The 13,088-nt window shown below is 51.1% G+C and overlaps 1 long non-coding RNA gene across 1 annotated transcript; it reads right to left on the bottom strand.

Moving 5' to 3' along the window:
* Window positions 1–991: 991 nt before the first annotated feature.
* On the bottom strand, window positions 992–2,487 carry LOC120642629. The gene is made up of 2 exons (XR_005662665.1): window positions 1,625–2,487; window positions 992–1,531 (listed from the first exon to the last, which is right to left on the bottom strand). It is a non-coding gene; the product is annotated as an uncharacterized LOC120642629 (long non-coding RNA).
* Between the last annotated feature and the right edge of the window lie 10,601 nt (window positions 2,488–13,088).

The raw sequence follows: 13,088 nt of genomic DNA, 5'->3' as shown, positions 1-13,088 counted from the left end.
GTGGTGTTCGGCCACTTCTACCCCGCTGATCCAAACGCGGGGGAAGAGTAGGTCGTGGTGGCTGTAACGATGTCCTTGAGCAAGGCATCATTACTTTAGTAAGTCTTTATCGTAATCGAGCTTCGTGAGAGCATGTAAATGCAATAAACTTTACGTTTCTGTTTAATATGACTTTCGTGAGCCCAAGGCTTGTAAGTGAAGTTTCAAACCCACCCATATTGAACATATAATATTAAGTGTGTAAAACTGCTCTTTGTGGATTATTGGCGATGTATTCGATTGTAAACGGTATGTGCATATGCTGATCTTGGGCGTATGTTGGAGCACATATCGGGACTACCGGATTTGATATTATTTTGGATGAATGACGTGTCGGTTATTCGTGTCTCTAGATGTGGGATAATACGTGGCACGCTCTCCGGCAAGCACGTGTTAACTCTCATCTGGATGATAATGACCGGCGGTTCATTTAAAATAGTATCAAATTGGGCGGTTCTCACACAGCCGCTCGCGCCACCCCTACCTCCGTCCTTACACGTGTGCTACTTTTCTGCAGCAAATGGCCTGAGTTCTCTCCGTTTCCGTTGTTTTGAATCAGTGCTCGTTCGGAATGCTAATAATCCGTTGCTGTCTTCTCGTTGGGTTTATTTTTCACCAAAATTTCCCTTTTTTATCTCAATTCCAGCGTCAACACCACCATGAACTCTACTCGATGAACTCGTGTTCTCGCCAAATGAATGGTTTGATTTTTAATTCCCTTTGTGCTTGTCGTTGTTCCTTGAAATTTGGACACCGTGAGATATTTTTCGTAGAAATCGTCCTGCCTTTGTTTTGCTTTTGGTTGGAATTATTTGCAGAATATTTTTATACAGCAAAATGTAAATTTAGAGTGGTTTTGGAGCAATTTGTGATGTACAGAGGAGAATTTACATGCGTGTTTTTATTGAAACCGAGGTACCTATGAATTTATGGTACTGTACCACAGTGTATATTAAAACAAATGCTGTACCCCAGTTTATATTGAAATAAATACAGGAAATGAAGAGAGAAAGAACAGTCCGGTACCTATGCATTATGAATATGTGGTACATTTTAATTTATTGTACGTGATAGTGGAGGAATATTATTTTATTTTATTAGTGTGTGGCTACTCTGTGTATGACAATCTTGGTAGCGATACGACTTTCAACAAGTACATGTGCATCGAACTGAAAAGTGTGTCTTATGTATACACTGGATTCTTTGGACCGTACCTACACGCGAAGACGATAAAACAAGTGGCAGTTAGATGTTGTATGACAAGCAAATAATGTATATATTGCCAAGGTACAAAGTAAAAAAAAACAAGTGGGAACATATTAGTAGGACAGTGTATATTAAACCCGATGAACGACAAATAATTGGCTTCACCACAGAACAAACACATTAGGGTCATGCGTCGTAGAGAATCCTGATCGAATACCTTGATACGCGGCAGTACATTGTGATTCTTGTTTAGTTTTCGGAGATCAACATTGTCCAGGAAAAGAACCTACAAAGTTAGTGGCCAGTGTGAATTGTGGTGAGAACAACAGAAGCAAGATTGCAAAGTGTTGTAGACTGTTTTGACATGGAATTGACTAACCTGAAGAAAAAGATGGCAACCGAAAAGAGACATTACACGGCCCATGACAAGCATCTCGTGCCTAGCCTTCTACGCGGCCTCCATTACATATGAGTACACATAACGACACCAATTAAACCGATAAATCATCTCAGTATCCTTAAGAGCAGCCCAAAAGTCACAGTTGCCGTGGTTGTGATTGGCGGAAGGAGCGAGCAGGCGTCCCATAACAAAGATCACAAATGAGATTTGAATCGGTCAAGCTCCAGGCGTGAGGACCTATCATCGATGTGTTTTTGCAGCACATACTCAAGTGATTTGAAGCTGCGGGAATCCTTGCCACAAAGTCCACATGTGTTCCTTATATCATCTAACTGTTCAGGTGAGATATCTACGCAGGACATATCTATGTCCCCGCAAGGGATTCCAAACACAATACCGATGTCCTTCTCGTGCACGTATATGCGACGAGACTCAGAAAACACCAAGCAACTTTCGTGTGTATCCAACCTACTAAGCAACCAAGCAGAGAGCTTCAGATTTACCTTGGAGATGCACCGGAGTTCTAGTAACCCTCCAAATCCAATGTCACGGACTAGTTCCTTCTTGAATTCGCTGAACTTTGACACGATATTGTGGACTACCTTGGGAGAACACCTGTTGGCAATTCCAGCAGAAGATCTCTTGTCGTCGCTCAAAGAAGGGGAATATGTAGATGGTGAAGAGGACCTGGCCTTCGACGCACCGGGTGCAGATGCTGTCGGGGAATTTCGCATGACGGCTGGTGAGGAAACGAGGGCACCCAATCGGAACCACATTCCTTCACCATGGCCTGGGGTGGATGAGCGGTGGAGGAGGGAAGTGGCTGAGCGAGGGGTCTGGAATAAGAATATAAGTAAAAGGATTTAAGGGTGCTAGAGTTCAATATAACGAGGAACAGGTCGAATGGAAATCTTATATGCAGCAGAATATTAAATCTTGACGAAATAAAAAAATATTTATTGTCGGTACCCTGTAGCAGGGATACTCACTTCTACTGCAGCAAGGCAGGACTTGAGTAGTCATCCGTAACTACTCCACAAGGGGCGGGGCAGCCGGCCCCACGGGTCAGGCCCTTACCTCACCGGGCCAACGGCCCCGGACCCGCTCCCCGCTCTGGGATGGGTCCGGTGACGCCACGTGACCCCGGGGAAGGGAAGCTCCGAACCAACACCCGAAGCCTCGGACCCCCTAGGGGTCCGGGACCTCCCGCGTCCATCCGAACCTCCCACGCACGTAGAACCAACGTACCGCCGGGGGGGGGGGGGGTCCGGAGCCGCCGCGTGTCCCGCAGGCGCGAGTCTTCCGCTGGAAGACTCGCGCACCCACCGCATTCACTGCGGGTGGTTGAGGCGTGCTCTGCCGCCGCGGCACGCGGGGCACCTTTGTCAGACCTCACTGTAGACTGCGTATTACCGAGGTATACAGTGCAGCCGCCTGCGCCACATCCGCGCAGAGCCCGTCTACCGCATTAAATGGATACGACGGCACGTCACTTTTCCATCATGCCGCCTACGCCGCAAGCTACACGGCCCGTTCAGCTACACTGCAGGCGACGCCGCAAGCTACGCCTGGCGCCGTTTCAACAAGACAGCACCTGGATATGCAGGATGAAGGATTCACGCGGGCAGGCAAGGAAATCCAAAGATGAGATCTTCTCTGCCTGAAACGCCATAATGTATGAACAATACGTTATTTTATACTGCATCGATGGGCCCACCTGTCGGGATCCTAGCAGCCATGTACGCGCCTCCCTTGAGATATAAAGGGGAGGCGCTCGCTGCACAGAACAAGCTCTCTCGAGCACACACAAACGCACACACTCTCGAGCTCAAGCTCATCCAGACTTAAGCAATACAGCTCACAGTGGACGTAGGGTATTACGCTCCGGCGGCCCGAACCACTCTAAACCGGCTGTGTTCATCGTGTTCTTCCAAGAGATCGATCTAGTCCTAGCTAACCCCCGAGTACTCACCCTCTGGGCTTAGGCAGGTGCATTCTGCCACCCGGCTGTGGTTTGCCACACCACGACATTTGGCGCGCCAAGTAGGGGAACTTAGCTGGTTCTAATTCATCTCTTGCTCGTCTCCATGGTTCGAGTGGACGACGTGGAGATGACGGAGGGTGTGGCATCATCCACGCCACACGCCTCTCGCCTTCCTGCGCCAGGGGCAATGGTGCCCGCGGAGCAGCCACCACCGGCGGCGGCGCGCGCTGCTCGTCGGCAGGAGTCAGGGCGCCCGTCAAGGGCCCCCTCACAAGCTGCGAGCGGCGGAGCGCTGGCGGCGGCTAGGGAGTTGCTTCGCAACCCTCTGGCTGCTGCAACCTCGCCAGACGCCCTGAGGCAGTGGCGGGACGACGTTGACCGTCTCCTCCATCTGGCCCAGGCCTCCCCCAGTTCTGCAAGGACTGGGCAACGACCCCCGCCTGGTAATGCGGTGGTACCTTACCACCGGCGCCAGGGCGGTGCGTCGGCATCCGTGCGCTCCCCCACAGTGAGGGGTGCACGAACAGAAGACCTGCGGGCGGAGCTCAACCGTAGGCGCGCGGGTGAGGATGCCTGCATCTCCGTGGTGAGGGCGCGAGAGCGCCACCTCAACATCGAGGGCCGCAACCTCAACGCCGACTTGGACGTGGCAGCACCCAAGCCTCCAGTGAACGCCCGGATACAGGCGGGTACCCCGGTGGCTGGGGTGGGCTGCGCTGCGCTGGTAGATCACCTTCGCGTAGTGGTATGGCCGTCCAAGTTCCGCCCACACCTGCCGGAGAAGTACGACGATACCACTAACCCGTCGGAATTCCTACAGGTGTACGTTACCACCATCACAGCAGCTAGTGGTAACAACGCCGTCATGGCGAGCTACTTTCATGTAGCATTGACCGGGCCAGCCCGGACTTGGCTCATGAACTATAACACCCCAGGTGTTTAATTAGCTAATCCAGGTCATTAGCACCAAATCATGTACCTTAACCAAGAAACATCGAAACAAATGCATGTGTATATGTGTATGTGTGCCTAGGTCAGGAACCTCAATTAACTTTCACACCAATGCAAATAGGCGTATGAAAATGAATAGACATGTTCGTCATGAAAAGCTTTGTAAATGTCTAGTTGAACTCTAGGGGTACGAATGATAAAAATCACATGAAATGATAAGTTATTTGAATTATAGTTTTCGGAAATTTAAAATAACTTTTAAACCTTTGCTCGAATAAACTTTTTCCTGAAATAAAAGTGGAAGGTTTTTAAATTCTCTGCAACTTTCGTATTCGAAGTTTTCTATGTTTCAAAAGGAATCCTTGAGAAAAAATTGAATTTTGAATCAATTTAATTTCTCTCTTTCTCTCTCTTTCTCTCTACCCTCTCTGTTCTCTCTTCCCTCCCTGTTTTCTGCCGAGCCGAGGTCGCCGTCGGGTCAAGGCCGCCGGCCACGCGCCGTGCTCTCACCGCGCCCCGTCCCTGGCTGCTCCCGATGCTTCTTGGCCTCTCCACGCGGCACTCCCTCCCTGTGCGCACGCCGAGGACTGCCGTCGGCGTGCCACTGCGACGAACGAGCCGAGCCTTGCCGTGCATCAATTCCCCAGCCCGCTCGCGCCCTCGCCTGGCTCTCCTCCCTCCCCTTGCTTCGCAAACGGGCCTCCTCCCTCCCCCTCTACTCTCCTCCCTGCTCCAGGCGCTCGGCCGAGTCTCTCACGGCGTCCAGAGCCGCTGCGGCCATTAGCGCCGCCCCTCCCTAGGTCACCGCGGAGCTCACCCTTCCTCGCGCTCAACAGACCCCATAGATAGCTCCACCTCGCCGCCCTGAACCTCCTGCACCCGGCCACCCCCTCCTTCCCCCACTGGAACGCCGCCGCCGGTTCAGTTCACCGCCGGCCGCCCCTCTCCGCCGCGAGACCACCACGGTCCACGTCCGCGAGCCCCAATCCCCTCCAAAGGTAGCTCTGGTTCCCCTCTCTCTTTTCCCCTGCGAATCCCCCACCGCCGGCCACCCTGTGCGCTGGAAATGGCGCCGCCGGCCTTCCTCTGTTTTGCGGCTAGGGGTCTCCTCGGAGAAGAAGCCAAAAGTCCAGGGGTCCAAGTGCAAAAACACCATGAACTCAAAACAGCAAACTTTGAAAATTCCTAGAAATTCGTAGAAAAATCAGAAAAATGCAAATCCAAATGTTCTGAAATCCTTGAAACAAGATCTACAACTTTCACTACATGCACATATTAATTTTCTATTTGTATTTTAATCTAGGAAAAAGATTAGATTATATAGACTATAATTATTCTAGGAGTTTTACCCAGTATCTGTGTCTGATTTTTGGCTGGTAGGTAATACATGGAATGCTTAGTTTTGTGTAAAAATTTGAGCACCAGATAACACCTGTAACTAGATAAAACCCTAGTTTTGGCTAGATCTAGTAGAGTAGCTTACTTTTTATTTCTGGATGTTCTGTTATGGATATGTGTGTGAAACTTTTTCTGTGAATTTCTAATACTAAATTAACACCATTTTCCAAGTTTCAATATTTTTAGATTTGTGTAGCTATTTCTTTTATTTAATGCTTATTTAGTAGATGTTAATTATGATAAATATTTTGTATTGTTAATAAATCATGAAAATACTTCTGAGTGTTCGTTTTGAATATTTTAGCTTGTCCATGGAGTTTGAGCTCCAGTTCATGAATAGAACAGGATCTAAAAATTAATCTTGTTAAGCTGATGTATGTTCTGTTTGTTTTTCTCCTATTTAATTCTGTACATAATAAATCCTGAAAAATTCACAGTAGCTACTTTATCTCTTTATAGACCTACTGTTAAAGTTTGACATTGTTTTATACTCTGGTCTAACCTGTATAATTCAATCTTGTTCTAGGAATTGTCTAATTACATGAATTATTCGGGATAAATGGCTACAAGTTTTGGGATGAATTTTGCAGGATAGCTAGTTCTATTTACCTTCTATTTGATGTAATTTTTGTTGAATTTACTACAGTATGTGTGCTGAGTTGTTGATTTATTAACCAACCATGATTTGATTGCTATAGGAAACTACTCCCCCTTGTTTAGGAAGTTAGTATAGCTTCCTTGTGATGTTGATCATGATGTCTTGTGTAGTTAGATATGTTGAGTTACTGCTCTATAAATGATTGCCCAGTAAAATATGAATGGAAGTGTTTCACTCCTTAACTTTGGGTTTTGTTGAATTACAACTTTATAGTGAAGCAGGTTATAAGTTGTTATCATCACAACAACTCACCCATGTGCATCTCATATAGATACTACTACTCTCGCTGACGGAACATACGAGCTGATGCCCGAGTCCAAGAGTGAGCAGCGTGAAGCTCAAGTTAATCTAACTGAAGCTGCGCAAGACCCGAACCCGATTTCGGAAGAGCCCAGATCCAGTTACGCCCAGGAAGGCAAGCCCCGGAGCATGTCCTTCTATTTTAAATTATGCAACTTATTATTTTTTCTATCTACTTGTGCATTTAAGTTACAGGATTTGACTGAAACCTTAGTTGCATGATCCTAGGTACCGATGCTTGAACACTAGTATGTGTAGGTCGCTAGTTAGCTATGCTAATGGTTCGGTAGAAGTCGAGTGATTTCCGGTCACTCGCGAGAAATTATAGGAATTGGTTGTTTACTACTTGCTACCACTATAAGGTCTACGGGCGGGGTCGTGATACTCTGGATGCCCCGTCTGTTTAGTGAAAAGTGATAAGGCCGCAGTGTGTGGTAGTGGTGGTTAAGCGTTTGAACGTACTAATCACATGTCGAGAATATGGTAATCGGTAAGCTTAAGTACTGGATTGAACCGCAGCAGGAATATACTCCCCACCGTCTTGAACTCGTTCACATCTAGCTAATGGCGAGTACAGAGTCGTCGTACTGCTGTACTTGAGGGCGGTGGGCCTGTTCCGTGAAGCGGGAATTGAAGGGAACTGTTGCGTGGGTGACTCTGTTCCCATGCGTGTGTTTAGGTCTGCCTGGCCAGGTTAACAAATTCGATTCGAATCGTCCGCTTCTCACGGTTTGGGACTGCTTAACCCTTTTGCCACATAGAGTAAGAAGTGAAAGATGTTGATGATGAATATGGTTGTTTGGATGATGAAAGATAATTGTTTCCACCATGTATGCTATTGGATAGATGCTCACCTAGAATGGTTAATTGAACTAGAACCTGAAAGCTAAAATAGGAAATTAAGGATCTACTCTTTACTGCTTTTCGGCAAACAAACCCCTCAAGCCAAAAGCCTTGCATGTCTAGTTAAAGGGCTTCGTATACCCTGAGTCGGGTAAGCCTTGCTGAGTATTAGTATACTCAGCCTTGCTTGTGGCTTTGTTTTTTTTTTCAGGTGGTACATCTGAGGATGTGGCTGATGTCATGTACGGGCTTCATCATGACGTCTGGTTTCGACGCTAGACTATCGTTCGTTTTTCGTCAAACTTGAACTTTGTTGTCTTTTTATAAATTCAAACTTGGTTTGTAATATTAATTCAATTTCATACTCTGTGCTGTAAAATTTGTGGAATGTTGCATTCTCTGGACTGCTTTGTCGATCATGTTCAAGTGGTTTAATTGGGGTTTTACCCGACAGCACTGCCAGGGTTACTCCGTTTTAAGTGCGTGTTAACCCTGATTGTCGTTTTGATGATGGTTAGCGCACTTAAGCCGGATTAATTTGGGCGGGGTTGAAACATGAACCTTACTCCTGGGACGATTCAGTCCTGGGAAGAGCTTTGTGCAAGGTTCACGATGAACTTCGCCAGTGCGTACCAGCAACATGGTGTGAAGGCTCACCTCCATGCCGTGAGGCAGAAACCTGGGGAGACGCTCCGGGCATTCATCTTACGCTTCACCAAGGTACGGGGTACCATTCCTCGTATCTCTGACGCATCTATTATCACTGCTTTCCGTCAGGCGGTACGTGACGAGAAGATGCTCGAGAAGCTGGCGACGCACGAGGTGGAAAGCGTTACCACGCTTTTCTTCCTACCAGACAAGTGTGCCAGGGCCGCTGAGGGCCGTGCATGGCACTCAGCCCCCCAAGACGGAGACACCAAAGCTGGTGGCTCCGGTGCTACCGCCCAGGGCGGTGGCAAAAAGAAGAACAAGAACCGGAGTCGCGGGGAACCGCAACCCGGTGGTCCAGCCGTTGCAGCAGCCGCACCAGCTGCTGCGGCAGCGGCTGGGGGCCAGAATGCGCATGGCAAACGCCCACGCCCGCAAGGTGGCAGCGGTGGTTCATGCCCTGTGCATCCCACCGCACGCCACAGCATTGCTGACTGCCGCGAGATCCAGAAACTCGCGAAGCGGGTTAGTGGGCGGCGTGAGCAGACCTCCAAGGATGGCTCATCCCCTCCTCGCCAGCGGTCTGGCAAGGAGAAGGCCTCCAACAGCGGGACCGCTGCCGGGGAGAAGGAGCTGGGGTACCAATCCCCCGCTCGGGAGTTGAAGGGCGTGTACCACGATGACAACTCCGACTCCGACAACGACGACCGCCGCAAGAAGCTGTACGTAATATACGGCGGAAGCTGGGAGCTTGTCTCCCGGCGGGACATAAAGACCCTTCGCCGAGAGGTCCTTTCGGTGAAGCCAGGGGTCCCGAAGGCGGTGCCGCACCACAGGTGGATGAACACCACCATCTCTTTCGGGCCATCCGACTGCCCGGAGAATATGGCTGGGGCCGGTGTACTACCTCTAGTCACCGCCCCTGTCATATCCAACGTCAGGCTCTATCACGTGCTGATTGACGGTGGGGCTGGCCTCAACGTCATCGGCTAGGCAGTGTTCAAGCAGCTACAGATCCCGGAGTCCAAGCTAACTCCCTCTCACTCATTCTCCGGAGTGGGCCCACATCTGGTGTTCCCTCTGGGGAGTATCACCTTGCCGGTCACGTTTGGGATCGAGGAGAACTTCCGCACAGAGAGCGTTCAGTTCGATGTTGTGGAGGTGAACCTCCCGTTCAATGCCATCATTGGCCGGCCGGCTCTCTACCACTTCATGGCCATTGCCCATTACGGGTATTTGGTCCTGAAGATGCCTTCCCCTGCCGGTGTCCTCACTGTGCGGGGTGACCGCACCGCTGCCGTCGCTGCAGTTGAGAGACTGCATGCTCTGGCGGCAGAGGCTGCATGTTCCGAGGAGGACCCATCCACCTCGCAACCCAGGGCGCCTGCAAAGGCACCTAGGGTTCAGCTGTATGATCCGGACAACGTTCCCGTGAAGACGGTGCAGATTGGATAGGACTCCTCCAGGACCACCCGCATCGCGGGAAACCTGCAGGAGAAATAGGAAGACGCGCTCATCATTTTCCTCCGGGCAAATGTAGACGTGTTCGCCTGGGAACCGTCACAGATGCCCGGGATCCCCAGGGAAGTGATCGAGCACAATCTGAGGATCTACCCCGACGCCACGCCGGTGCGTCAGAAGCCTCGGAAGCAGTCTGTGGAGTGGCAAAACTTCATCCGTGAAGAAGTCCGCAAGCTGCTACACGCCGGCTTCATCGAGGAGGTCCACCACCCCGAGTGGTTGGTCAACCCGGTCGTCGTCCCAAAGGGCAACGGGAAGCTTCAGATGTGCATCGACTACACCAGCCTCAACAAGGCATGTCCTAGAGACCCCTATCCTCTTCCACGTATCGATGAGATCGTGGACTCCACCTCCGGGTGCGACCTTTTGTCTTTCCTAGATGCATACTCTGGTTTCCACCAGATTCAGATGGCTAGAGAGGATAGGAAGCATACTGCTTTTGTAACAGTGTATGGCTTTATTGCTATATTATCATGCCATATGGTCTGAGGAATGTCTTACCCACGTTTGTACGAGCTATGAACAAAACCTTCTATAATCTAATTAGAGATATTGATGAGGTGTATGTTGATGACATTGTGGTCAAGACTAAGGTAGGGTCAACACTAGTTGAGGACTTGTCCCTCGTCTTTGACCGGCTGCGCGCTACGCGCACGAAACTGAATCTCGAGAAGTGCATCTTCGGCGTCTTGGCAGGGAAGCTGCTGGGTTTCCTGGTCTCACATCGAGGCATCGAGGCAAACCCAGCCAAGATCAAGGCGATCGAGGCGATGAGGCCTCCTGGCCGCATCAAGGACGTCCAGAAGCTTACTGGATCCCTCGCCGCTCTTAGCCGCTTCATATCGAGGCTGGCTGAGAGGGCCCTCCCCTTCTTCAAACTATTGAGGAGGTCCGGTCCATTTTCTTGGACCGAAGAGGCTGAACAAGCCTTCCAGGAACTAAAGCAGCATCTCACCTCACTGCCAGTATTAGTGGCTCCAGAGCTAGGTGAGACGTTGTTTCTGTATCTTGCTGCGTCTGCGGAGGCGGTCAGCATGGTGCTGGTCGCCGAGAGGACGGAGCAAGCTCGCCAGGGGGACACCAGGGTCTCCCCGGCTAAGGATGGTGAGCCGGACCCCGTACATGGGGGTCCGGCGGCCGCGCCTTTGTCTGAAGGTCCGGACCCCGAACAAGGGGGTCCGGAGGAGCCTCGTCCCAGTGGGAACCCAGAACCGCAGGGGGCCCAAGGACCTGACGTGGTGGAAAAAGGCGAACTGGACCCGGTCGCCAGGGTCCGGACCGTCCAGAAGCCAGCCTACTACGTTGGTGAAGTCCTCCACGAGGCGAAGGCCAGGTATCTTGAGACGCATAAGCTTATCTATGCAATACTTATTGCGTCCAGGAAACTGCGCCATTACTTTCAGGCACACCGAGTTGTCGTAGTGACCTCTTACCCGCTAAGACCGATCCTGCACAACTCCAACGCCACGGGCAACATCGCCAAGTGGGCAGCAGAGTTGGCTGAGTTCCAACTGGACTTCCAGCCTCGCCATGCAGTCAAGAGCCAAATCCTGGCTGATTTCATAGCTGAAATGGACTCCTTCCCTAAGCAATTCTGGGGGTCCGGACCTCAACGCCGGACCCCCGGAGCCGGAAGTCACGACACCAGTCTTCACCGAGCCCCACTGGACACTCTTCTTCAATGGGTCCGTTCGTAAGAAGTGGGCTGGAGCTGGTGTGGTCCTCATCGACCCAAATGGAGATCAGCTGAAGTACATGGTGCACCTTGAGTTCAAGGCCACCAACAACATGGCGGAGTACGAAGCTCTGATCTTTGGCCTGACACAAGCCCTGTCTCTGGGGGTCCGGCAGCTTCTGGTGAAGGGGGACTCTCAGCTAATCATCAAGCAGGTCCAAGGGGATTGCAGCTGCAACAATCCCCAGCTCGCGGCATACCTCATCCACATGAGGAATCTCGAGAAGGACTTCGACGCCTTGGAACTGCAACATGTTCCCCGAGAACTCAACTCAGCAGCAGATGATCTCTCCGCGAGAGTATCTACTTGGGCATCCGTGCCCGAGGGCGTCTTCAAAAGACGGTTGCTGAGACCTACCGCCCAGCCTGCCGAACTGGGTGAAGGGGATCAAGCTAGCACCTCGAAGCTAGCGGTCCCGGCGGCATTCCACCTATGGTGCCGCCCCGGGTTGTGTGCTCTGTTGAGGATCCTGGAGACCTCATAGAGCCACTTCCGCCTGCTCTGGGAGCTCCCGATGCATGGATCTCCGAGATCTGGGACTACTTGAAGGACAATATCCTCCCTGATGATGATGTGTCCGCTGAGCGCATAGTACGATTGGCTAAATGCTACGCGGTGGTAGAAGGGGATCTCTACCGCCGTGGCGCCAATGGTATTCTCATGTGGTGCATTTCCCAGGGAGAGGGCCGCGAGTTGCTCGCGGAGATCCATGGAGGCGAGTATGGAAGTCATTCCTCATCTCGCACGCTTGTTGGTAAGGCCTTTCGGCACGGCTTCTACTGGCCAACAGCACTCCAGGATGTGGCTGAGCTGGTAAAGTCCTGCAAAGCATGCCATTTCCATGCAAAGTAAATACACACACCGGCTCAAGCTCTGCAAACGATCCCGCCCTCATGGCCATTCGCCGTATGGGGCGTAGATATCCTGGGGCCGTTCCCCCGGGCTGTCGGCGGGTACCGGTTCCTCTACGTCGCCATCGACAAGTTCACAAAGTGGCCGGTGGTTACCCCTGTGGTGAATATCACTAAGAAATCAGCAGTCGCATTCCTCAAGTCCATTGTGTGCAGATTTGGCGTCCCAAACCGCACCATCGCGGACAACGGGACCTAATTCAAAAGCAGACTCTTCCAAGAGTACTGCGAGGACATCAGCATCCAGCTATGCTTTGCGTCCGTGGCACACCCCCGCAACAATGGACAGGTTGAGAGAGCGAATGCAGAGATCCTCAGGGGACTCAAGACCCACACCTACAACTGCTTGAAGAAGCATGGTGCCAAATGAGTTGACAAGCTTCCGTGCGTACTATGGGGCAACCGGACCACACCCAGCCGAGCCACCGGGGAGACTCCATTCTTTCTGGTCTATGGGGTTGAAGCACGCCTTTCCCCAGAAATTCACCTGGGC

Source organism: Panicum virgatum, chromosome 7K (genome assembly GCF_016808335.1).
Source record: "Panicum virgatum strain AP13 chromosome 7K, P.virgatum_v5, whole genome shotgun sequence".
Lineage (NCBI taxonomy): Eukaryota > Viridiplantae > Streptophyta > Magnoliopsida > Poales > Poaceae > Panicum > Panicum virgatum.
This window is presented reverse-complemented; position numbering and strand designations above follow the sequence as displayed.